Below are 25,494 nucleotides of genomic sequence, written 5' to 3'. Positions count from 1 at the left end.
AACTACCCTTCACAGCCTCTGTTAGCCATCATTATACCCTCTATATCCATGAGTTCATTTTTTTTTAAGCTCACACATATGAGTCAGAATATGTGATATTTATCTTTTTGTGCCAGGCTTATTTCACTTAACACAATGAACTTGACATAACATATTTCACTTAACATAATGTCCTGCAGTTCCATCCATGTTGTTGCAAATGACAGGATTTCATTCTTTTTACAGCTGAATAACATTTTATGTGTATATGTACCACATTTTCTTTATTCATTCATCCATTTACTGGACAACTAAGTTGATTCCATATCTTGGCTGTTGTGAATAATACTGCAATAAATAAGATTATTATTTTATAGTATGTTTACATTTACAAGCATTCTTAAATGTAGATGAAAGTGGAGAATAAATGCATGGACAAAAATTATCAGTCACTGGTGTGTATGTACATACTTCAGTCTTATTGATTTCACTAATAATTTTTGGTCCCTTAACATATTCAAATCAGCTAAGTGTAGAGTCTCAGCTACAGATATAGCTTGAATATGTATTCAATTTAAAAATCCCAGTCATATTCAATGGCATCTCATTTTTTTCAGTTAGCACTGATGGCAGATAGACAAAAAGTTTATTGCAAGTTTAATGTACGTGAAAAGGTGGTTTGAATTATAGTAGCCTACTGTCAAAGTGTGTCATGAGCCAGTGTAAAACCATCTCTAGCATAGGTAGATCAAAAATATATGAACCTAAATGTAATCAACATGACATTTCCATAATCATCATTGGCATAGTAGCCAATTAAGCTAATTTTCTTTGCATCTAATCTAACCAGTATGCTGTAAATGTTTCATGGAGAAGGAAATGTTTTACATTTCCCATTCTCTGAATCTATTTCTGTGAATTAGCAAGAATCCCTCACTTCTATAGTTAATACCAAGCTAAAGCCACACAAATTATTTTTAGCATCTTGGCCCCATGCGCTATTCATCTCCAAATAGTTTAATAGCTTTTGTAAGTTTGTCGTATCATTTACTACCAAGGGTGAAGCAGAATACATCCTAAAAACAGAACTGTTTCCATAAAACTCTGTATACCAGCATTTCAGAAAAACTCTAGGCCGCAACTCTTTTTCAAGTTCCTAAGCCTATTTTGCTGTGTATTACAGTCCCTTTTTGTTGTTGTTGTTGTTAATCATTCAATTATTATTTACTTCTCTATAAAGGTTAGGTTCAACTTTTTGTTTCCATATTGTCTCTAATTCTCAGAATGGCTTTTGTTCGTGGGTGCAGTCTTTGTTGCTTCTTTTGCTATAGAACCATTATTTGCATAATATCTCTAGAGACCTTAGAAGCCTGGCTTCAAAGGGCTGTCCCCACCCTTGCTTGTTCAAGAGAAGCTTTAGAAAATGTGCCAACAAATATCCAAGGGAAGATGTATTAGTGAAAGTTTGTCCAACAGCCATACCAGCCTTCCACCAATCAAATTAATCTAAGCTCTGTTTTGGTTTAAATAAAGCCACAGCAATTATGTCCGCTACACAACATTTATTTGGATACAATATACCTAGTATTTGACACCAGTAAAGTTTTTACTCTCTCACTTTAAGAAATCAGTCTCCCTTCTTATGTCTATAAATAAACATCATGTGACTGCTTTAGTTTCCCTTTTGTGACCAGCTCAGAGCCCTTTTTTTCACTTTAATTTTTTAAATCAATTGGATATATAATGTTTGTACATATTTAAGGGGTACATGTGATATTTTAATAGGAGCCTACAATACATAATGATCAAATCTTGGTAAATAGGATATCCATCATTTCAAACATTTATCATTTCTTTGTGTTGGGAATATTCCAAATCCTTCTATTTTGAAATATACATTAAATTATTTTTTATTATGCTCACCCTATTGTACTACCAGTTGATCTTTATTCCTTCTCTCTAACTGTATTTTTGTATCAACTAACCACAGCCATCTATTCCCCTTCCACATTACTATTCCAAGCCTCTAGTAACCACCATTCTATTCAATACCTCCATGAGATCAAGTGTTTTAGCTATCACATATAAGTCAGAATATGTGACATTTGTCTTTTAGTGACTGGCTTACTTAACATAATGGGCCATAATGAGCCCATCCATACTGTCACAAATGTCAGGATTTCATTATTTTATAGTGGAATAGTGGAACAAAAGTCCATTAAGTATATATACTACCTTTTCTTTAATCATTTATCCATTGATGAACAACTAGGTTGATTCCATATCTTGGTTATTGTGAACAGTGCTGCAATATATATGGGGGTTCAGATATTTATTTGATATACATATTTCCTTTCTTTTGAATACATACCCAGTAGTGGAATTTCTGGATCACATGGTAATTCTATTTATAGTTTTTTGACCAATCTTCACATTGGAGAAAGGAAAGTCTCTTCAACAAATGGTGCTCTGAAAACAATATTCATGTGTAAAAGAATTAAACTAGACCTCTCTCTGTCAAGATTTATATAAATTAAATAAAAATGAATCAAAAACTCAAATGTAAGAACTGAAACTTTAGAAACACTAGAAGAAAACATTGAGGAAATGCTTTAGGACATTGGTCTAGGCAAAGATTTCTTGAGTAAGACCTCAAAATCAAAGGGAATCAAGCAATATTGGACAAATGGGATCACTTCTAGCTAAAAAGCTTCTGCAATGCAGGGGAAACAATCAAAAAAGTAAAGAGACAATGTACAGAATGAGAGAAAATATTTGCAAAACTATTCATCTGACAATTAATTAGTAACCTTAATATATAAGAAGCTTAAAAAAGTGGTTAGCAAATAGTAATAATAATAACCCAATAAAAAATTAAGCAAATGCTTTGAATTGACATTTTTTTAAAAGAAGACATATACATAGCCAGCAGGTATATGAGAAAATGTTCAACATCAGTAGTCATCAGGGAAAGGCAAATCAAAATAAAAACAAAAAATCATCTCACTCCAGTTAAAATATTTTTATCCAAAAGACAGAAAATAACAAATACTGATGAAGATGCAAAAAAAGGGGAATGCTCGTACACTATTGGTAGGGATGTAAACTTAGTGCAACCACTATGGAAAAACTTTGCTTTTTCTAATCAGTTCACATTGATATATTCGTCATTGGAATCTAGAGTTGGTATGTTTTCTTTATTTCTTTAACTTTGGTCTTGAACTTTTTGTGTGCTTGTGTCCAATTGTAATAAGCCTATGTATGTCTAGTTGGTAGAGGCCCTTTATGTTTAACACTAAACTGACCTAATTAAGATTGATGACAAGACACTAGAGGAATGGGCAGGCCTCTGTGAAACCAAAGGAGAAAATCCTATAAAGTGATTGAGTGCAGTTTTGTAGTATTTAAGGACTATGGTAATCTCAGCCATGGATTTCATTAAAGAGTACTTCAAATGCAAGATATGAATAAGTAAAACTTAGTTTCATAAAAAAATGTTTGAGATGTAAGTGATTAAAGGAAATGCATCACCAGCAGACAATTCATACATTTTCCCAAAGTAAAAATTCCCTGTGATCTTACTATCTAGAAGATCAGATTTACATTTTATTTACATTCCATGACTTTCCACAATGAATTCACTTAAAAAAATATATTTGTACTGAGAGCAAAGGTGACTCAATAAAGATAGAAAGAAACAGAATCACAAAAGAGAAGCTATCAGAAACACACGCAGTGTCCGAATCTTGCTAGCCTTACGGAAACTTAAGGAGATTGCCTTCTTAATAAAGACAGCTCCATGTTCACACATACAGCATGAACATCACTGTGACTATCTTGTATAAATTTGACATAAACCCTGCATGTGATATGATACCTATAGTGATCATAATATTCAGCTAAAAGTGGCATATAATTTGATTTTTTTTAAAGTTGGAAGAGCCAATCTGTCAAACATAGTTTGAATGACAAAATAAAGGGGGTTTTTGGACACATTTGAGGTTCTTATGCTTTCTTCTCATGATAAGCCCTTTTTCTCTCTTTACAAAAATTAACCACAAATTCATGAAAAATAAAAAAAGACAACTGAGAATATAGTGAGATTCTCGTCACTACTATTGTAAAACCAGAGACTTGACTGTTGTTAAAATTGTTTTCTGGGGATTCAGACCCTGGGAGATTGAATGAGGTGAAAGATTCCCATAATGTATTATGCATGAATTATAACCTGGAGGTCATTTTAAAACTACAGAGTGCATGGCTACATTCATGAACTATTGTATCAGACTATTTTAAGAAAGGAAACTAGAAAGCTGGATATCATTTATTTCTGATTTTTAAAGTAAACTCTTTACATAATTTTGTAGCAACTATCCTTTAGATTATAGCCATAAATAGATAAGTCTAAAAACACTTTCACTTTAATGGATCTATTTTTCTGTGGCTTTGGATTTGATCATGTGTCAAGATTTTCGACTCCTTTCTGCTCCATTAAATCTTCGCATTCCCATGTGCCATTTCCATAATACCTTGTTAACATAACCTTCATGACAATGAGTGATTTTGATTCTCCCAGCTAATTCAAGCCATACTAAAAGATCAGTCTTAGTGTAGACTTTGTTTGTTTGTTTTGATTTCAAGGAGTAAAAGCACAGGATGACTGAAGAAAATATTTTTGTATTGCTAAGGATATATTGGGAAATTTACGTTTAAAAAGTTGTGATGTTACTATTATTTTATATTTGAAAGTATTTGAAGTACTTTTTTGTAGATTTCCTGTGGATGCAACCTAAAAATAGGGGGTTCCATTTTGTGAACTTTTATAAAAATCATCCGGAATCTGAAAGGGAAAAATAAAACTCAGTCCTGAAAACCGTAATTTTTTTCCTTTGAAAAAATAAAATCACCTTATTCTATAATTAGGAAAAAAAATATTTTCTCTCTTCAGATAAAATAAGGCATATATAGTAAAAGGTAATTTATTAATAATAGTAAATTAATTTATTAAATAAATACAAATATAACTAAAACTTACATTAGCCATTGAATGTAGTATATTGCAAAAATAGCCACAATGATTTGTTGCTTTTCCTGTGTTGAAGATATCTGAATTCTGGACTGGTTTTGTGTGAGTGTGTGTGTGTGTGCGTGTGTGTGTGTATGCAGTTTGTGTGACATACTTTGACCAGGAAAATCCAGTGAAAGTAAGTGCCTCAGTCTAGGCCTCAAGAGACTTTTCTGATTCTACTTTTGCGGCTCTTGGAAATTTGCCATTGGAAACAGCTCAAGACTTCTGTGTTACATAATGGGATACATTTGTTCCCGTCACAGATAATGCTCCAATAGATAGCCAGCCAACTGCCATACATGTGAGTGAGGACATCCATGAGCAGCCAGTCCCCTGCCTATTTACACACTTATGAGCAGGCCCAGCTAAGATAAGCCAACAATCACCCAAGCCAGAAAAATGGCCAAAGTTGTTAAGTTAAATATATTGTTGTTTCATTAAGACAAAATTTTAAGGTAATTTGTTTAATAGCAATAGAATAATTAATATTGCAAACATTGTGTCTTTTCAATCACTGCTTGATATAATTCTTCTAATATAATGTTCTTCTGGATTCTGCAGAAAACATTCTCTATTCATAATTTTTTCACTCAGACTGCTTATAGAGTTTTTGTCTTGATGATATGGTTTGGCTTTGCCCCCACTCAAATCCCAACTTGAATTGTATCTCCCAGAATTTCCATGTGTTATTGGAGGGATCCAGGGGAAGGTAATGAATAATGGTACTGGTATTTCCTGTGCTTTTCTTGTAATAGTGAATAAGTCTCACGAGATTTGATGGGTTTATCAGGGATTTCCACTTTTGCTTCTTCCTCATTTTCTCTTGCCGCTGCCATGTAAGAAGTGCCTTTCACCTCCTGCCATGATTATGAGGCTTCCACAGCCATCTAGAACTGTTAAGTCCAATGTTTCCTGATACTACATGCCCAGGTGAAGTTGATTTGTGCAGGTTCTATGGCACTTTATATTCAATTGTGGTTTTTCATGTGTTTCATTATTTTGTGCCCCTCTCCGACCCTGTCAGCTATCATGCCTAATAAGAACTACTGCAAGCACCTGTTAATCTGCCCCCAGATTTTTTCTTTGCTTTCAGAAAAGTTAACAGCTGTCAGCACAGCCTTCAACAGTAGCAACCTAGCGGCCTGGACTGCACCATTCACCAGGAGACAACAATCAATTTGTGCCCCAATTGCCTAAAGTGGTAACCTACTCACTGACACCCACCTGCATTTGTTTTCTTTCATTTTCTCATTTATCTCACTCCCTTACCTGGTCTCACAACCTAAAGGAACCCCTTGAATTAAATTTTTGTCCTGGATCAGGTTTGGGGGAGCCCAACCTAAGACTGTGGTCATTCATGTGTTGAATATTTATATCCTCTACTAGCTTCTGACCCCCTCCAGGAATGCAGGTTCTTTTTTTTTTTTTTTTTTTTTTTTTCAGAAGAAGTCTCACCACTCTGTTGCCCAAGCTGGAGTACAGTGGCGTGATCTCGGTTCACTGCAACCTCCGCCTCCTGGGTTCAGGTGATTCTCCTGCCTCTGCCTCCCAAGAAGCTGGGACTACAGGTATGTGCCACCATGCCTCACTAATTTTGGTATTTTTAGTAGAGACGGAGTTTCACTATGTTGGCCAGGCTGGTCTTGAACTTCTGACCTCGTGATCCACCCGCCTCAGCCTCCCAAGGTGCTGAGATTACAGGCGTGAGCCACTGCACTAGACCCCCATATCTTATTATCTCTACATTGATCATGTTATCTGGAACATTAGTGTTCAATAAATTTTGGTTAAATGCTATTAGTTTTTTTTCATGGAACTTTTAGTTCTATAATTTCTTTTAAAGAAGTTTTGGAAATCATGTATTATTTGTGTAATTATTTTCCCACCCCACATCCCCAAAGCTAATGTTTCATAATTGGGCATGGAATTAATGAGTTAAAATATATATATTACTAAAATGTCAAAAGGTCCCAGTAAGAAAAATTATCTACTTCCCTGTACTCAGGCAAATTTTTATACTTTTATTATTGCAAATGTCAAATTTTTCAGCCTAATATATGTCAGTTTTCCCCAGAGCACAGGCTTTCATTTTTTTAAAAAGCATATTAGGCAACTATTATAGTTATAATCATAGTAAAAATAGACATACGTTAAAGTGATTAAGAATTTAATACATTCAAAGGAGGGAGTTAACTTCTTTCCTCTGCTATATGATAAATATATTATTATATGGGTTAAAGCCTTTTAACTTAAGTTTTCTCACTTGTAAAATGCAAAATAAAGTAATACTTAACTCTTCATATCATTATAAGAATTAAACGAGGTAATATAAGCAAAGCATTTAGTACAAGCCATGGCACACTGTAGGTAATCATTAAATGGTAACAGTAGGTTTGGGCAACACAAAGATAAATAAAAAATGAATTCAGCTCTCAATAATATTATGCCTAATAAGCAAGAATAAACATGAACACTACTAACTAATGCAATTTAGAAAATGAGGGTGTAAGAAAGTAAAAGAGAAAATACTGTAGTAGTTCATTTATATCCATTTGATAGAATCTAGGAAACTTTGTAGAGGAAGTGATGCTTATGCTAAGCCTTGATGGATACATATAATTTGGACAAGGAAAGAAGTATGCAAAATCCATGTCTCATTGAGCAAACATCTTAGATATCCTTATATAGTATTTATCAAATAACAGTAAAAACTGAGTTAGATATGATAGAAATCACATTTCCTGACTTTAAATTATACTATAGAGCTATAGAACCAAAGCAGCATGGTACTGGCAGAAAAACAAACAGAGAGACAAATGAAACAAAATAGAGGCCCAGAAATAAATTTATACATCTACAGTGAACTCATTTTCGACAAAGATGCCAAGCACATACATTGGGGAAAGTACAGTCTCTTTACTAAATGGTACCAGGAAAACTGTATATCCACATGCAGAAGAGTGAAACTAGACTACTATCTCTTACCATATATAAAATTTAAAATAGGTTAAAGACTTAAATCTGGTACCTCAAACTATGAAACTAGTACAAGAAAACATTGGGGAAACTCAGGATCATTGGTCTTGGCAAAGATTTCTTGAGTAATACCCAAAAGACATAGGTAATCAAAGCAAAAATAAACAAATCGGATCACATTAAGTTAAAACATTTCTGCACAGCAAAGGAAACAATGAACTAGGTGAAGAGACACACCTGCAGAATGGGAGGAAATGTTTGAAAACTATATATCTGACAAGAGATTAATAACCAGAATATATAAGAAGCTCAGACAATTCAACAAGAAAAGAAACCTTATAATCTGATTTTGAAATAGGCAAAAGATCTGAATAGACGTCTCTCAAAAGAAGAAATACAAATGGTAAACAGGTATATGAAAAGGAGCTCAACATCATTGATCATTGAAGAAATGAAAATAAAAACTGCAATGAGATACCATCTCACCCAGTTAAAAGTGGCTCTTATTCAATGACAGGCAAGAACAAATGCTGCCAAGGATGTGGAGAAATGGGAACCTGAATTCATACAATGTTGATGGTAATTTATAATAGTACAGCTACTATAGAGAACAGTATGGAGTTTTCTACAACTAAAAATAGAACTACCATATAACCTAGCAATTCTCCCTGCTAGAAAAGAAATCAGTACACTGAAGTGATATCTACACTGTCATGTTTATTGCATTACTATTCACAATAGCAAAGATTTGGAATCAACCTTTATGTCCAACAACAGATGAATGGACAAACAAAAGGTGGCGCATATACACAATGAAGTACTATTTGGATGTATGAAAGAATGAGATTTTGACATTTGCAAAAACATGGATGGAACTGGAGGTCATTACGTTAAGTGAAATAAAACAGGCACAGAAAGGCAAACTTTGCATGTTCTTACTCAATTGTGGGAGCTAGCAAAGTAATTGTCCTCACGGAGGTACAGAGTAGAATGATGGTTACCAGAGGTGGGAAGATTAGTGGTGCAGGGACAGTGGGATGGTAGGTACAAATATACACTGAGATAGAATGAGTAAGATCTAGTATTTGATAGCACAACAGAGTAATTAGTCAATGATGATTTATTGTACATTTGAAAATAAAGAGTATAATTGGAATGTTTACCACAAAGAAATGATAAATGTGAGGTGATATATACCCCATTTACCCTGATGCAATTATTATACATCATATGGCAGTATCAAAATATCTCACATACACCATAAATGTATATACCTGTTATGTGCCCATAAAAATTTTTAAAAATTAAAAACTGGATTAGTAATATTAAATTTTTTACATAATAAATACAAATGCCCATTTTAAAATGATTTTCTGGTATGTATTTTCTGTACTTCTGTGTGTTTATTTCAGTAAGACATTAAAATATTATAACTTACTCTACCAGGCATAAATATGACAAAATACTAAACAAAGTATAGAGAAAACAAAATTTCTTTCATTCACAAAAGCCCATTGCTAATAATTTCTGATTCAGCCTCATCAACTCCAAGGTATCTAGCATGGATTACTAACAGACACAGAAAACGATGCATAATTTCTTCAATTACTCTGGCTACCTACTTCTTGATATTATACATAATGACAAAGATTCAGGGATTGATTTTTTAGGATATCATTTTTAAAGGAGTTTTTAGAAGAAAATCATATCAACTAATCAGCCATCTATTCATCATTTAACATAACAGAACTGAGGAAAAATCCTTTAGGAGAATAAAAGAATTACAAAATCCCCATGGACTCTAACTCTAGTTACTCCTTTTCATATCTTTTAAATGCTTGTACCTGGAAATTTATCTAACAGTCCAGACTTTTAGCACAGAAACTCTGGGATAGTTTACAAAGAAAACCTGGCAAAAAAACAAGAATTAACCCATAGAGTGTTCACATAGTTAGAATAATAATATTAGATAACATTTGAATATTGTTTTACCTATTAAGCCATCATAAAACATACAAGTCTTTAATTTTAATAATCATAAAGTAAATTGTTTAAAGAAAATGTTAAGATGTTCAATTTTAAGTTGAGGAAATTGAAGCTTAGCAAAACTGTTAAGAAGGCTTGGTCTAGATACAATGGCAGGACTTCTTTATCAGTAAAGTCACAGGTTAGAAATCCCAGATTTTGGATTCTTTATAGAGACCTGAATTTGAATCACAAGTCTGCCATTACTAATTGTGTAACTTTATTCAGTTTGCTTAACTTCTCCATATTTTTAAAAAAATTGTTATTGATTCATTATATTTAACACATTTATGAGGGTACACGTGATATTTAGCTACACAGATAGAATATGTAATGATCCCAGCTGCTCGGGAGGCTGAGGCAGGAGAATGGCGTGAGCCCGGGAGGTGGAGCTTGCCACTGCACTCCAGCCTGGGCGGCAGAGCGAGACTCCGTCTCAAAAAAAAGAAAAAAAAAAAAGAAAAAAAAGAATATGTAATGATCAAGTCAAGGTATTTGAGGTATTCATCTGTATTAGTCCATTCTCCTGCTGCTATAAAGACATATCAGAGACTGGGTAATTTATAAAGGAAAGAGGTTTAATTGACCCACTGTTCCACAGGGCTGTGGAAACCTCAGGAAACTTACAATCATAGTGGTAGGAGAGGCAAACATGTCCTTCTTCACATGGTGGCAGGAAGGAGAAGTGCTGACCAAAGCGGGGAAAAGCCCCTTATAAAACCGCCAGCTCTCGTGAGAACTCATTCACAATCACGAGAACAGCATGGGTGGTAACCATCCCTATGATTCAATTACCTCGCACCAGGTCCCTCTCAGTACACATGGGGATTATGATAACTAAAATTCAAGATGAGATTTTGGTGGAGACACAGCCAAACCATATCACTATCACTTTCAGTATTTATCATTTCTATGTGTTGGGAACAAATCAAGTCCTCTCCTCCAGCTACTTTGATATAAACAGTATATTGTTGTCAACTACTGGCAGAGTCATTCTACTCTGCTATTTAACAATAAAACCTATGCCTTTTATATGACTGTACATTTTTACCCATGAACCTACCTCTCTTCATTCACCCTTGCTACTGACCTCCACTTTCCATCCTCTAGTGTATATCATTCTGCTTTCTACCTTTATGAGATCAACTAGTTTGCCTCCTACATGCGAGTGAGGACATGAGATATTTGTCTTTTTGTGTTGGTTTTATTTCACTGAACATAATGACCTCCAGTTCTAAACATGTTGCTGCAAGTGACATGACTTTTTTTTTTTTTTAATGGCCAAATGATATTCCATGTGTATATATACCACATTTTCTATGTTCTTTCATTCACTAATGGATGCTTAGGTTGACTTCATATATTTGATGTTTTGAACAGTGCTGCAATAAATATGTGAGTGCAGGTATCTCTTTAATATACTGATTTATTTTTCTCTGGATAAATATCCAGTAGTGGGACTACTCGATCATATTGTAGTTCTAATTTAAGATTTTTGAGAAATCTCCTTACTATTTTCCATAGTGACTATCATTTCCACCAGCAGTGTATCAGTTCTTTTTTCTCTGCATCCTTGCCAGCATCTGTATTTTTTGTCTTTTTAATAAAAGCTATGCCATTCTAACTGGGGTAAAATGATACCTTGTTGTGGTTTTAATTTGTGGTGCCTGATGATCAGTGGTGTTAAGCATTTTTCATTTATCTGTTGGTCTTTTATGTGTCTTTTTTTGAGAAATTTCTGTTTATTTCATTTGCCCACTTTTTAATGGAATTATTTGTTTTTTAATTGTTGAGTTAGTTTTATGAGTTCTTTGTATATTCTGGATATCTGGATATTAGTCCCTTGTTGGATGGCTACATTGTAAATATTTTCTCCCATTCAGCAGATTGTCTTTTTACTCTGGTGATAGTTTCCTTTGCTGTGCAGAAGCTTTTTAGTTTAAAACAGTACTATTTGTCTATTTATGTTATTGTTGTCTGTGTTTTAGAAGTTTTAGCCATAAATTATCTGCATACACCAATGTCCTGAAGAGTTTTCCTATAATTTCTTCCAGTAGATTTATTACTTTTGTTCTTATGTTTAAGTCTTTAATCTATCTTGAGTTGGGTGTTGCATATAGTGAGAGATAAAAGTCCAGTTTCATTCTTCTGCAAGTGAATATCTAATTTTACAGTACTAGTTATGGAAGATGATGTCCTTTTCTCATTGTATGTTCTTGATGCCTTTCTCAAAAAAAATCAGTTGTCTATAAGTATGTGGATATTTTAGGGGGTTCTATAGTCTACACTATTAGTCTGTGTTTCTGTTTTTATGCCAGTATTATGCTGTTTTGGTTACTATAGCCTTGTAGTATAATTTGAAGTCAGGTAATGTGATGCCTCTGGCTTTGTTCCTTTTACTCACGATTACTTTGGCTATTCGGGCTCATTTTTGTTTCATATAAAATTTAAGATTGTTTTTTCTATATCTATAAAAAAGTGATGTTTTATATGAATTGCTTTGAATCTGTATATAGCTTTGGGCAGTATAATTATTTTAACAGTATTCTTTCTTTTCATAAGCAAGCGATTAATTCTTTCTTTCCACTCATTTGTGTCCTCTTTAATTCCTTTCATTAGTGTTTTGTATATTTCCTTGTAGATGTCTTTCACCTCCTTGCTTAAAATTCCTGAGTATTTTTTGTAGCTACTGTGAATGGTACTGCCTTCTTAATTTTGTTCTCAGCTGTTTTATTGGTGAATAGAAATGCTACAGATTTTTGTATATTTATTTTGTATCTTGCCACTTTGCTGAACTTATTTACCAGGACTGAGAGGGTTTTTTTGCTGAAGTCTTTCAGTTTTTTCTGGATATGAGCATATCATCCAAAAAAAGGGACAGCTCAACTTCTTCTTTGCCAATTTGATGCCTTTTATGTCTTTCACTTGTCTGATTACTCTGAATAGGACTTCTAGTAATATGCTGAATAGGAATGCTGAAAGTAGACATCATTATCTTGCATCAGTTCTTACAGGAAAAACTTTCAGCTTTTCTCTATTCAATATGATGTTCTTTGTGTGTTTGTTGTATATGGTCTTTATTATCTTGGGGTATATTCTTGCTATGTATAGTTTGTTGAGAGTTTTTCTCATAAAGGAATGTGTTTTATCAAATGCTTTGTCTGCATCCATTGAGATAATCATATGGTTGTTTTTTATTCTGTTGATGTGATATATTGCATTCATTAATTTGCATATGTTGAACCATCCTTGAATTCCTGGGATAAATCCTGCTTGCCCACGTCTTTTTGAGGTGTTGCTGGATTCAGTTTACTAATATTTTGTTGAGAATTTTTACTTCTAAATTCCTCAGGGATTTGGGCCTGTAGTTTCTTCTTATTGTTATGTTTTTGTCTGGTTTTGGTATCAGGGTAATGGTGGCCTCACAGAATGATTTAAGGATAATTCTCTACTCTTCATTGTTTGGAATAGTTTGAAGATAATTAGTTTTAGCTCTTCAAAGGTTTTGTAGAATTTGGCAATGAAGCTATCCATCTTGAACTTTTCTGGGTTTAAAAACTTTTTATTACAGTATTAATCTCATCCCTCATAATTGATATGTTCAAGTTTTCTCTTTCTTCCTGATTCCATCTCAGTAGGTTGTATGTGTCTAGAAATTTGCCTCTATTCTTTATTTATTTTAGTTTGTTATTGTATAGTTATTTGTTTGTTATTGTATAGTGGCTCATCATAGTCTCAGACGCTCTTTTTAAAATTCCTGTTGTATCAGTTTTCATGTCTCCTTTTTTGTTTCCGATTTTGTTTATTTGAATATTCTCTCTTTTTCTCTTGGTTAGTTTAAGAAGCAGTTTATTGGTTTTTTTTCTACTTTATTCAATAAATTATTTAGTTACAGTGTGTATTTTTATAATATCTCTTTTGTGAATTTCTTATTCATATCCTGAATTATTTTTCTGATTTATTTGTGTTATTTTTTAGTATTCTCTTGTATCTCATTGAACTCATAAGCACTTTTTGAATTGATTTTCTGAAATTTTATAAATTTCCTTTGATTGGAACTGTTGCTTGAGATTTACTGTGATTTTACTTTTTTTTTTTGGTGGGGGGGGGGGTTCTTTTTTTTTTTTTTTTTTTTTGCTTTTTTATATTTCTGGTGTCCTTACATTAATATTTGCATATCTGGTATAACAATTACTCCTTTCAATTTTTGTGTTAACTTCTGTACAGGAAGGCTTTTCCTGAGGCTGTGTCTATGGAGATAGGTGGCAAGGGTACTTTTGCTTGGATTCTGGATGTATCCAGCCATGTCAATGTATGATTTCTTTGTCTGTTAACAGCATCAGTGGTATCTGTAATTTCCTCAGTGGTTTGAATTATTTTACTATTGGGAGCTGCAGAGAGATTTTTCTGAGTATGGGGATGCAAGGTGGGCTAGTTTACAGACCCCTGTGATGGCAATGGCAGGCTGAGCATGCCTGACTTTGGGTCACTGGGTGACATATGTAAACATCAGTGTTAGCAGGTCCAGGTAGGCCAGTTATTGGGCTTCCATGCAGGTTGGCTGAGTACTAGCAGTGGCAGTGGTGAACCAGACAGTTGGGCAGGTCCTCAGACCCCTTCACAGTGTGTTTGGCATAGGTGATGGTAATAGTGGTGTCAGCATAATTCTCAGACTCCCAGTTGGTACTTGTTAATGTCAATGGTATCTCCAGTGGGCTGGGCAGACCAGTTCCCATGTTTCTAGGTGGTGTGTTTGGGTGGGTATGTTGGTGGTGCTTTCCTTCCCTATATTTAATTACCCTACATATTAAGTGGGAAATATAAAATTTAGTTTGTAGTTTTCTGTCAAGCTTCACTATTGTTTGGTTGTTGCTAAGTATAGTTTTACTAACAGCAAAGAAATGTATTCTCTGTATATGTGTTTAAGTAGAAAAATAAATATGGACAACTATTAATGAGGCTGAAAGAAATAAATACTCCAGCTAGAGTAAGAAGGACCCATTAATGTTAATGCTAATAGATCAACACAGGAAGTAACAAGAAGAGTTGGACTGAGGTGTGAGGAAGGGCTCCCGGTAACTTAGATGTTCTGTTTTCTGAAATATATAACTTCTGGATGGCCTTCCTAATTAGAACAGGGTGGTTATAATGTATAATGAATAGAACAGTAAGCCAAGGCTGAACAATCTGTGACTCAGATTTGAGAAAGATGGAAACAGCCAGCTCTAGTTCAGGAAAAAAAAACTAAAGAAGGGGGGTTGGGGGGTAAGGTGGTGGAGTGAAGGAAGAGAGAATCTTCTTTGTGTATAAGCCAGAATGTTCTCTCAGTCATCAAATATTTCCCAAACTTAAGCTAGTTACAGGGTCCCTTAATAGGAAAGGAATGTAAGAAGAATGATTGAGAAAAAGTTGTTATTGGGGAAGATTTCACATGAAAAATGACATGCCAGAAGAATCTTTCTGAAATAGTTTGACTTGATATGAATAACTTAATTCCATGGATTGGTGACACTTTTGACTCAAGATTAGTTGCCACAATTTGAGATTGAGATACTCAATATAGTGTGGAAATAAGATAATGTATGTTGAGTACCTGGCACTTGGCAAAAACTCCCTAAATAATATTTCTTTAATTATAGTTTTTTCTAAATGTATGCTCCTTCTAACGCATTATGCTCCCTGTTTACATAAACCCTATACCTATTGTCAGCTTTGCATAACTCTTCACGAATCTCTATACCACAGTACATAGATCCACAGATGTCCCAATAATGTTTCATTTGAGATGTAGTGCTGGAGGGAAAAATATAATTAGGTTAGGCTCTAAATGGTCTTCTTTGCCATGTTACAGAATGCATATTTTACCAAAAGAAAAAAAAAAGGCAATAAAGATTGTTGCTGGGTTGTTGTCAAGAAAGTCTCATAGGTCCTTCTCTGAACCCAAAAGATGTCTCAACAGCTCTCCTGGCAATTTAGGCAAGCTACTTCAGATGTTATCAGCCCAAGAATGCCTTGCAAACCAATGCAAAATATCACAAGCCCTTCTTTTGTGCCCTGAAAAAAAAATACTGACACAAAAACCAGCTGAAGCAGAAATATGAATGTCTTCTACTAACACTCCCACTCCCATTTTTCTTTTTTAAGTAGAAGTATAGTCACTGTTACTCGAATTGGAGGACTTGAATTTAAGAGTGAGTCACTTAAATGCCACTGAACTCCATTTTCTCATTCTGAGAGGATAAGAAATAACATTTTAAAACTTTTCTATTATAATCAAATTGAATTGAGCATTTAGAAAAATCCTTAGCACATTATCAATGCTCATAATTGCTGATTTTGAAGATGAATCCCAACAACTTTATAAAAACAATCTATTCAAGTGCCATCTTAAAAGAAATAATATTTAAGAAACTGTTGTAAATTAAATGAACCAAGTAGAAATAAATAAATGTCATCTCTCATATTTGTGTGTTTCTTCCTTAGAAACGGACTAACTGGAATGCCTCCTGGCATAGGTTGCAACGAATTCAAGCAATTCTCCTGCCTCAGCCTCCCGAGTAGCTGGCATTACAGGCATCCATCACCGTGCCCAGCTAATTTCTGTATTTTTAGTAGAGATGGGGTTTCACCATCTTGGCCAGGCTGGTCTTGAACTCCTAACCTTGTGATTCACCCACCTTGACCTCCCAAAGTGCTGGGATTACAGGCGGGAGCCACCATGCCCGGCTGGCAACTTTCTATCTGAAAACATTTTAAATTTGTCTTCTTTTATATACTCTTGTCAAAGTTAAACGTATAAACTGAAAATGTACAAATTAAGAATGTATAGCTCAATGAATTTTCATGAAGGAAACATACCCATATACCAAGCACACAGATATAAGAAGTAGAAACTTGCCAGCAACCCCAAATGGTTTCTTCTTTTGGTCTTTCACCTCTACCTCTTTGGGTGGTGATATGGTTTGGCTCTGTGTGCCCACCCAAATCTCATCTCAAATTGTATAATCCCCAAGTGTTGAGGGAGGAACCTGGTGGGAGGTGATTGGATCATGGGGGCGATTTCCCCCATGCTGTTCTTTGCCCTTTAGTAGCTTGGGGTCCAGTACGGGTGGAAAATATCAAAAGAGATGATGATTGTAATGCAGTGTGGAATGAACTCTAGTAGAGTCTAAACAGCATGTAAAAAGGAAGGATGGCTTAGGCAGCATCAGTTGAGAAAAGGGATATATAAGGGCGGCTGTTGTAAGTGACAAGGAACATTTAGTTTAAAAGTGAAGCTCTCCGGGCACGGTGACTCAAAGTGCCTGTAATCCCAGCACTTTGGGAGGCAGAGGCTGTGGATCACCTGAGGTCAGAAGTTCAAGACCAGCCTGGCTGACATGGTGAAACCCCATCTCTACTAAAAATACAGAGAAATTAGCCAGGCAAGGTGGCGGGCTCCTGTAATCCCAGCTAGTCAGGAGGCTGAGGCAGGAGAACCACTTGAATCTGGGAGGCAGAGGTTGCAGTGAGCTGAGATGGCACCATTGCACTCCAGCTTGAGCAATAAGAGTGAGGGATAGCATTAGGAGAAATACCTAATGTAGATGATGGGTTGATGGGTGCAGGAAACCACCATGGCATGTATATACCTATGTAATAAACCTGCACGTTCTGCACATATGCCCCAGAACTTAAAGTATAATAATAATAATAATAATAATAATAATATTAATAAAATGAAGTTCAAGGACTTAGGTCTTGCACAGCCATCTCAGTGTAGACATCACATAACAGAGATACTGTCAAGAGAATGTGGCTTTACATGTGGCTGAGTAGGGTCCTAATGCAATATAAATACAGACAATTGTTCTGATGATGTCCAATCTTTTAAGTTCCCAGTTTAAAAATTGGAGTATGTTGGATTAGAATTCCAAAGCCAGTTGGGTAGAGGTGTTATAACTGTCTTTACTAAAACTGTAGGACACTGATACATGGCTATAATTTTCTTTCGCCAGGCTCATGCTACATCTGGAATTGTGTACCCTTAAAGTGGGAGTATATTCTGGAGGCTTCTTAGCAAACATTACCTTGAGCTTCACCTATGTGGTGAATCAGAGCTCACTTCAGCTTTATGCAGGGTTTCTCAGGAAAACGCTAGGGGCGGGGTGGGGAATGAGTATATTTGGGAAATCGTCCCATCCTTTTCCATGTCCTGATGATATCTAACATGATGGACTGACACTGTGAATCTTCTGGAATTGAGAGATCGAACTCCCCTGATTAAAATAATTCAATAGTTTTCCCATTTTGTTTTTGTCCCAAAAACAAAATGGCTTAACTTGAATTACAAATTTATTTATAATCTGGTCCCTGCTTATCTCTTCAGCCTTGCTTAAAACCAATTTCCTCCTTATCTATATGCTCTAATCACAGTAAACTATTTTTAATTTCCCATAGTGAGCCATGCCCTTCTGAGTGCAAGCCTTGTGTTTGCTGTTTCCTCTTTTCCACCCCCACCTCTACTGCTCATACCTTCTGCTGTGTTCAAGCCTCAGATTAAGCATCACCTTTTCTGAAACAAACAAACAAACAAACAAACTCTCTCTCTCTCTCTCTCTATATATATATATATGTATATATATAATCTTGAGAAGAGTTGAGGTTTCTCTCCTATGGATCCCCAGAACCACATCATCAGTTATTTTATTGCATCAGTTATTTATGGAGAATTGAGATTCCTTATTACATGACATTTCTCCAGTTCACCTCCTTAAAACCAGAAGTCTGAACTTTTAATTAATGGATTTCCAAATCTAAGACAGAACCTAGCTTAGAATGGACGTTCAAAAAACACTGAAATATTTGGAGAGATGAGTGAATGTATTAAAGATTAAAACCCAGAAGAGAAGTGCTATTTCAAGTAACTGACTTTCCCTAGTTAGGGTAATTACTTCATCCACTCCCTATTCAGGGGTTACCCTCTTTGAAATGAATAGTTAATTCTCACAGGAAGGCATTGCTTATTTTATAGACTGAATGTGTTCCTAATAAGGTGTATTTTGATATTTCTGTAATTTGAATTCTAGTTTACCCTAGATATATGATGTAACTACCTTTATTTCAAATTGTTAAAAATCACTGTTTTTTTTTTATTTCGGTTGAAATGTTGCTGTTGCTCTCAAACATCTTTTACGTTTCTATAAACTTTGTAGTCAAAAAGTGAATCCAACATGATTATATTAGAAAAACACACTTCTTTTATAGAAGAGTATACAATGAGCAAGTGAATAATAACTGCAAATTCCAAATAATTTAAAATTATATTTAGTAATTTATTAATTTACTATTTAACATATTTGATTTTATTAATGTGAAACTCAAGTAAGTGATTTATAAGTATTCTCGCTACTTTGTAACTTTAAGCCTGAAACTCAGCTCTATTAAATTAAAAAGGGAAACTTGAAAAGTAAAATTGTATGAGTGGTGGAAAACATAATGATTATTTTTCCTTACCTATTTTCCATCTTTTTGCAGTTGTCTTTTTTTACAATTTTGAATGATGGGTAAATAATTTTCTTCACAAATAAATAAAAGCTCCGGGCACGGTGGCTCACGCCTGTAATCCCAGCACTTTGGGAGGCCGAGGCGGGCGGATCACAAGGTCAGGAGATCGAGACCACGGTGAAACCCCGTTTCTACTAAAAATACAAAAAAAAAATTAGCCGGGCGCGGTGGCGGGCGCCTGTAGTCCCAGCTACTCAGGAGGCTGAGGCAGGAGAATGGTGTGAACCCGGGAGGCGGAGCTTGCAGTGAGCCGAGATTGCGCCACTGCACTCCAGCCTGGGCGACAGAGCGAGACTCTGGCTCAAAAAAAAAAAAACAAAACAAACAAACAAACAAACAAACAAAAAAAAACAAATAAATAAAAGCAATGAAATTCTTTAGATTTCATTAAAGATAACTCAAACTTCCATGGGTTTGTGTATTTGAGCCTCTCTTCCCTCTGGAGATTGCTCTTTAGCGTTGATGGCTGAGAAATCAATTGAATGGGGACTGTGACATTCACACTGTCTGTCTCCTCCTTCCTGCTCTTGGAACTTAAAAGAAAGTCATTTATTCTCTTGTGACTCTTCTGCCAGAACATGATGAAGGCTTTGCAAAGCATCATTTAAGTGGTACATCCATCACTTGCAGTCCTGCTCCCTTGCTTGCCAAAGACTCTCACACTCCAGTACCTGGGATGTAAACAAAGATAATGCATTTGATTTTCATATTGATCTTGTCCATCTTAAAACCTGGCTTTGCCTGAGGGGACTCCTTCCAGACTAAATGGCCTCTCACTGACCTCGCCTGCCACAGCCCACGATCTCTGCCTCCCAGCCTTGCCTCCATGAAAGCAGGCATCCTCATCACACTCATGCCTTCCTCCCTCCTTCCCTCTCACTTTATTTCAGATACAACCAGTGCAGCTAGTGATTATGATTTTTTAATTTACAAAATATATTCTATTTATTAAAAATAATGTAGTGTTTATAAATAACTAATTTACTACTAATAAACACATTTATTTGGAAAGTATAGTTGTACTGTACTCAGATTTTGAAACCAAATGTCTTAAGGATGTAAAACTTGTTTATATATTTACTTGTTTTATAGCTGGGGAAGGTTATTTGAATTTCTATTTTCTTACTTGTAAAGGATAACAGTATTTAGCTCATAGTCTTGATGAGAACATTTATTTGTTTGTTGGTTGGTTTTGCTTATTTATTTATTTACCAAGTATTTATTCTGTAACAGGTCCTTTTCCAGGCACTGGAAATATAACACTGACCAGATAGCCAAGTTCTTCTCTTGTGTAAGTTTCAGTCAAGTTAAGAAATTACGTAATAGGTACAATGCATGTTTTGGGTGATGGATACTCTGAAATTCCTGATTTCATCACTACACAATCTATTCATGTAACAAAATTCACTTTTACCCCATAAGTATATACAAATAAAAAAAAATCGAGTCCAACAACATAATTTTGAATATTTTACAATATTAGGTAAATTGCATCATACATGTCAAGTAACTGCCACATAGTAGGTCTCAATAAGTAGTCTTCTTTTTTTTTTTTTTAACTTCTATCACTGTTACAGGTAATAATATTTAATAATTATTTTTCCTTTTCTGTTTATAAAAGCAATTGTGAAGGCTTTGTAATGTGTCAACTAGGCTGGTCTGAGTTATAGTCCCCAAGTTCTTTTTCTAGCATGTTTCTAGTTAAGGTTTTTTCTACAAGGTATTTTCTCAAGAAATTTGGAGGATGGAAGGCAGGCAGCAGGCATTTGCAGCCAACATACACCTTCTCTAGGTATTCAGTCAAACACTGTTAGGTATGACTGTGAAAGGATTTTGCAGATATAAATAAAACCCAAAATTGATATACTTCAAGTTAATCAAAATGAAGACTATCTTGGGTTGGCCTGATTGGATCAGTTGGCAGTCCTTTCAAAGAGCATTTCAGCCTTCCCTCAGCTGAGAGGCTCCAAACAGCAGGGGGATCTGCAGTTGCTCTTCCTTCCTCATGAATCCTCTTCGTGACTGCCTTTCTGTGGACAATAAGCTTCAACCCATGCCGTTGGGATTATAGCCAGTTCATAATCTTCTCTTTCCTCTTCCTTTTATGTGAACTTCAGGCTTGCTTAGCTAGCCAGTAAAATTACATAAGCTAGTGGATCATATCAAACATTCTTAATAAAAAGAATTGGTTTATGCCATGCATACTCACACATACTACTGATTTTACTTCTGTAGTTGAACCCTGATACAGTAATATATTTTTATTTTTAAAAATTTATAGAAATTCAAAATAGGAGAGATAAGTTATTATTGTAAATATTTAAATTCATCTGTTTTCACTAAAATTATATGCATTTCCTATAACATAAACTCACTGGAAATGAATTTTATTTACTACATGATAGTAACTGTGAATGTATTTATGATGATTATTCTATTTCATTGCTATAAATAATATTATAGGAAACATATTTGTGCACAGAGCTCATTTTGTATTTTGTACTGTTATGTAAGGGTAGAACCCCAGGGTAGAATTATTAGGTTAAATGGCACGTGCATTTTGTGTCTTTCACTAAATAATAGTTTTGAAAGGACTGTAATCTTTTTATTCCCACCAACAATGCATGAGAGAAGATTGAGATCTTGCCTAAAATAATTATATGCCCACCCAAGGTAGCTAGTTATCTTTAAGAGCTGACAACATTTGCAAATAGCATAAAGTAGAGTTCTGTTACACATTTCATTCTGTCTTTACTATGAAATTGGTGAATGCCTTATCAAAGTTCCTGTAAAAATATTTTCCTTGAATTGATGCGCTCTGGTGTACTTAATTTGCCATTACTTTTCCTTTGTGTATATGTCACACAGTTTTTCATTCAATTTTTACTTCTGACTAGTAAGAAAAAATGATGCTGGTTGTCTTTGCCCTGATTTCCCAAATTTCCTATTGCAAGTCTAAGTTCTTTCTCAGCAGGTCTTAGAAAAAGGAGTAGGATGTAACTACCTAACTGAGACTGTTCTTCATGTCTCTTCCTCCTATCTACATGCAACAAATATTTTTTGAGCACCTAAGAAAAGAAACGTGTTCTCTGTTATCGAGGTGATTAAAATGCAGCTAGGAGACAGAGAATATGCAAGTAAACAAACAAATGTAGTTAAAGCTTGAAAGTACAAAGATAGAATCATATTGCAAGCATAATGTTTGATGAGTAGATATGTGTTTACCAGGGCAGATACCACTTTAGTGTGTGGCCAGCAAAGGCCCTTTGTGGAGGTAACATTTAATAAAAGACCTGAGAACTAGGAGAAGTTAGCTCTACGTAGACTTCGCTGGAGAATATCCCTGTCAGATAAGAATTACAAGGTTCTGAAATCAGCTGTTTGAGGGTCTGAAAGTAGGTCAGTGTGACACACGGTAGTCCAGGAGAATGTAAGGATAGAGAGATTACAGGAGAGGTGGCCTATGAGGAGGCCAGAGCACCCAGTGTGAGTTTAGATTTCCTTTTGACCAAAACAGGAATCCAGAAGAGAGGTTTCAGCAAGTGAATTGTGGAATCAGTCTCATTAAAAATAACAATAACAAAAAATATGATATTTATTGAAGTGTCAATTTTTTAAATCACTTTACCTGTAGTATTTCCTTTATCCTCAAAACCACCACAAAAGAGATATTATCAATCTAATTTTGCGCATGAGTAATCAGAAGTTGAGGTAGCTTAATTTAAGGTCACATGGTTACTAAGGGGCAGAGCCATGATTTAAGCCATTGCCTTTGCTATAACCCCAACTCGTCTGTCCAGTTTTCAGGAACCAATTACAGTGTCTGGCAAGAGCATTACATTTACTTTATCTATCTTTTTCTAGTTCCTCTCTCTCTCTTCATTTTTTCTTTCCTCCCCCTCACTCAAGTTTTTAATTTGCTCTGGAGAATGGGAATCTTTTCTTAAGACTCAGCTGCATGAAAAGAGCAGAGCTTGTTTATTACCCTTCATGAGTCCTACCATCAGAATGAAGACATTTGCCCTTACTTCAGTTGATAGGATTGAAGGTACAAAAGTATTTCCCTATGACTGAATCTTATTCTAATCTGTCTTGACTCCACACAACAATTACTTCTATCTCTGTGACTGGGCACATGCAAGCATTTCTATTTAATTATCAGAAGGTTGTAATACAAACGACTGAGCAAATACATGCTCATATGTACATTTAGTTTTTACAGTAAGCCTTTTATAAGATTTATGCCAAGATATCTTAAATTGGATGTTCTCTGCTTAATATCTGGAATAAAGCTGCCTAGCCTGAATGTATTATATTTTAAATGTGAAATTCCACACTATAACACTGTATTTCCATATCTGCAAATATTTTAAAATCTTGAATGTATCTGCTTTATAGTTGGTCATAAAGAAGTCATCCCGTTCCTTCTTTTACATACAGATGGATTGTTTCTGTTAATTATCACTCAAATCTGAACGGTGTGGTAGGACCAAGGGATACCTTGAAATCTAAGAAAAGTAAGTGTCTCATCTTCCAGAGCTATCAGTTAGGAAGGGGGAAAAAAGTGCAATCGCTACAATGATACTTTAGCAGAAGCTTCTATTGGTAGGTATTATGGAGCTCAGAGAAAGAAGCAAAGGCTTCAAGACGCTGAACTTTAAGCTGAGTCTTGAAGATAGAGTCTTCAAGTTAAAGAAGAAGGGCTAAGGAAAGTCCAGGGAGAAGGAACTGCGTAAGCTGTGAAGAACCATAATGCATTCTTGGAATTGGTAACATTCCCTTTGAAATATGAATTGAAACCCAGGAAGCATGAAGGAAACAAAAACTCAAAACTTTAAATTAAGACAAGACTATGGTAAAGAGTTTGGCATTGAACATTAAGGAAATGTAACAACTAGAAGGAGTATAAAGGGAATAAAATGCAATTTGTGTTTTTATATTATTGAGTTGAAATTTTCTAGTACATTTTATTCACTATATCTTACCCAATGCATAGTACTTCCTGGTAAATTAGATTCAGAATCTAATTTACAAATTGATTTGTACACTTTACAATCAGTCAAGTACAGTAGCGCAGCAGAAGAATTATTCAAATTTCACTATGTATATCTTTATCTCTGGGTTTGCTCGAAAAACAGAAGCCGGTACGTGGGGCTGTCTCAATCTAGGTGGAACTCACCTAGAACTCAGCTTCCCACAGAGCCATCTTCCAGATGATTGACAGCTGGCATTCCCAGAATACTTCTGTAAAAACTGGCATCTAATCCAGAAAGGGGGACAGAGAGTTAGAAGAGCGTTCCGAAAAGTTGCTTGGGGAAGTCCTTGTAAGCATGAGTAGAAAAAATAATGGGGTCAGTCATTTTAGACAGTGATGGTAATATCGTTTGGATGTGTGTCCTCTCCAAATCTCTTGTTGAAATGTGTTTCTCAATGTTAGAAGGGAGGCCTGATGGGAGGCGATTGGATCATCAAGGCAGATCTCTCATGAATGGTTTAGCACCATCCCTTTGTTGATAAGTGAGTTCTTGCTCAGTTCATGCAAGATATGATTATTTAAAAGTGTGTAGCACTTCTCCCTTTTCTCTCTTGCTCCTTCTTTTACCATGTCATACAACAGCTCCCCTTTGCCTTCTGCCATGATTGTAAGCTTCTTGAGGCCCTTACCAGTAGCAGATGCTGGAGCCATGCTTGTGGAGCCATGTTTGTAGATCCTGCAGCACCATGAGCCAATTAAACCTCTTTTCTTTATAAATTATCTTGCCTGAGATATTTATTTATAGCAATATAAAAGTGGCATAGCACAGATGGCATTTTCAAAAAATCATGGAGAAAATACTGATAATGACGATTTGATATGATTTGACAGCAGTTTATGTATGGAAACTATCAAGGAATTGAAA

The 25,494-nt window shown here is 35.1% G+C and overlaps 1 long non-coding RNA gene across 2 annotated transcripts in view; it reads left to right on the top strand.

Moving 5' to 3' along the window:
• Window positions 1-25,494, top strand: part of LOC139357551 (uncharacterized) — a 175,046-nt gene that overhangs the window by 106,280 nt on the left and 43,272 nt on the right. Inside the window, exon 3 of one of the 2 annotated variants that reach the window (XR_011610957.1) lies at window positions 20,828-20,885. This is a non-coding gene — a long non-coding RNA (uncharacterized lncRNA). Of the gene's footprint in view, window positions 1-6,493; window positions 6,612-20,827; window positions 20,886-25,494 lie in introns of those variants that run through there. The other variant, XR_011610956.1, reaches the window with a different exon arrangement.

The sequence above is a fragment of the Macaca nemestrina genome, chromosome 12, assembly GCF_043159975.1.
Source record: "Macaca nemestrina isolate mMacNem1 chromosome 12, mMacNem.hap1, whole genome shotgun sequence".
In the NCBI taxonomy this organism is placed as follows: Eukaryota; Metazoa; Chordata; class Mammalia; order Primates; family Cercopithecidae; genus Macaca; species Macaca nemestrina.
The sequence above is the reverse complement of the archived record's forward strand: the minus strand, read 5'-3'. Positions and strand labels throughout refer to the sequence as shown.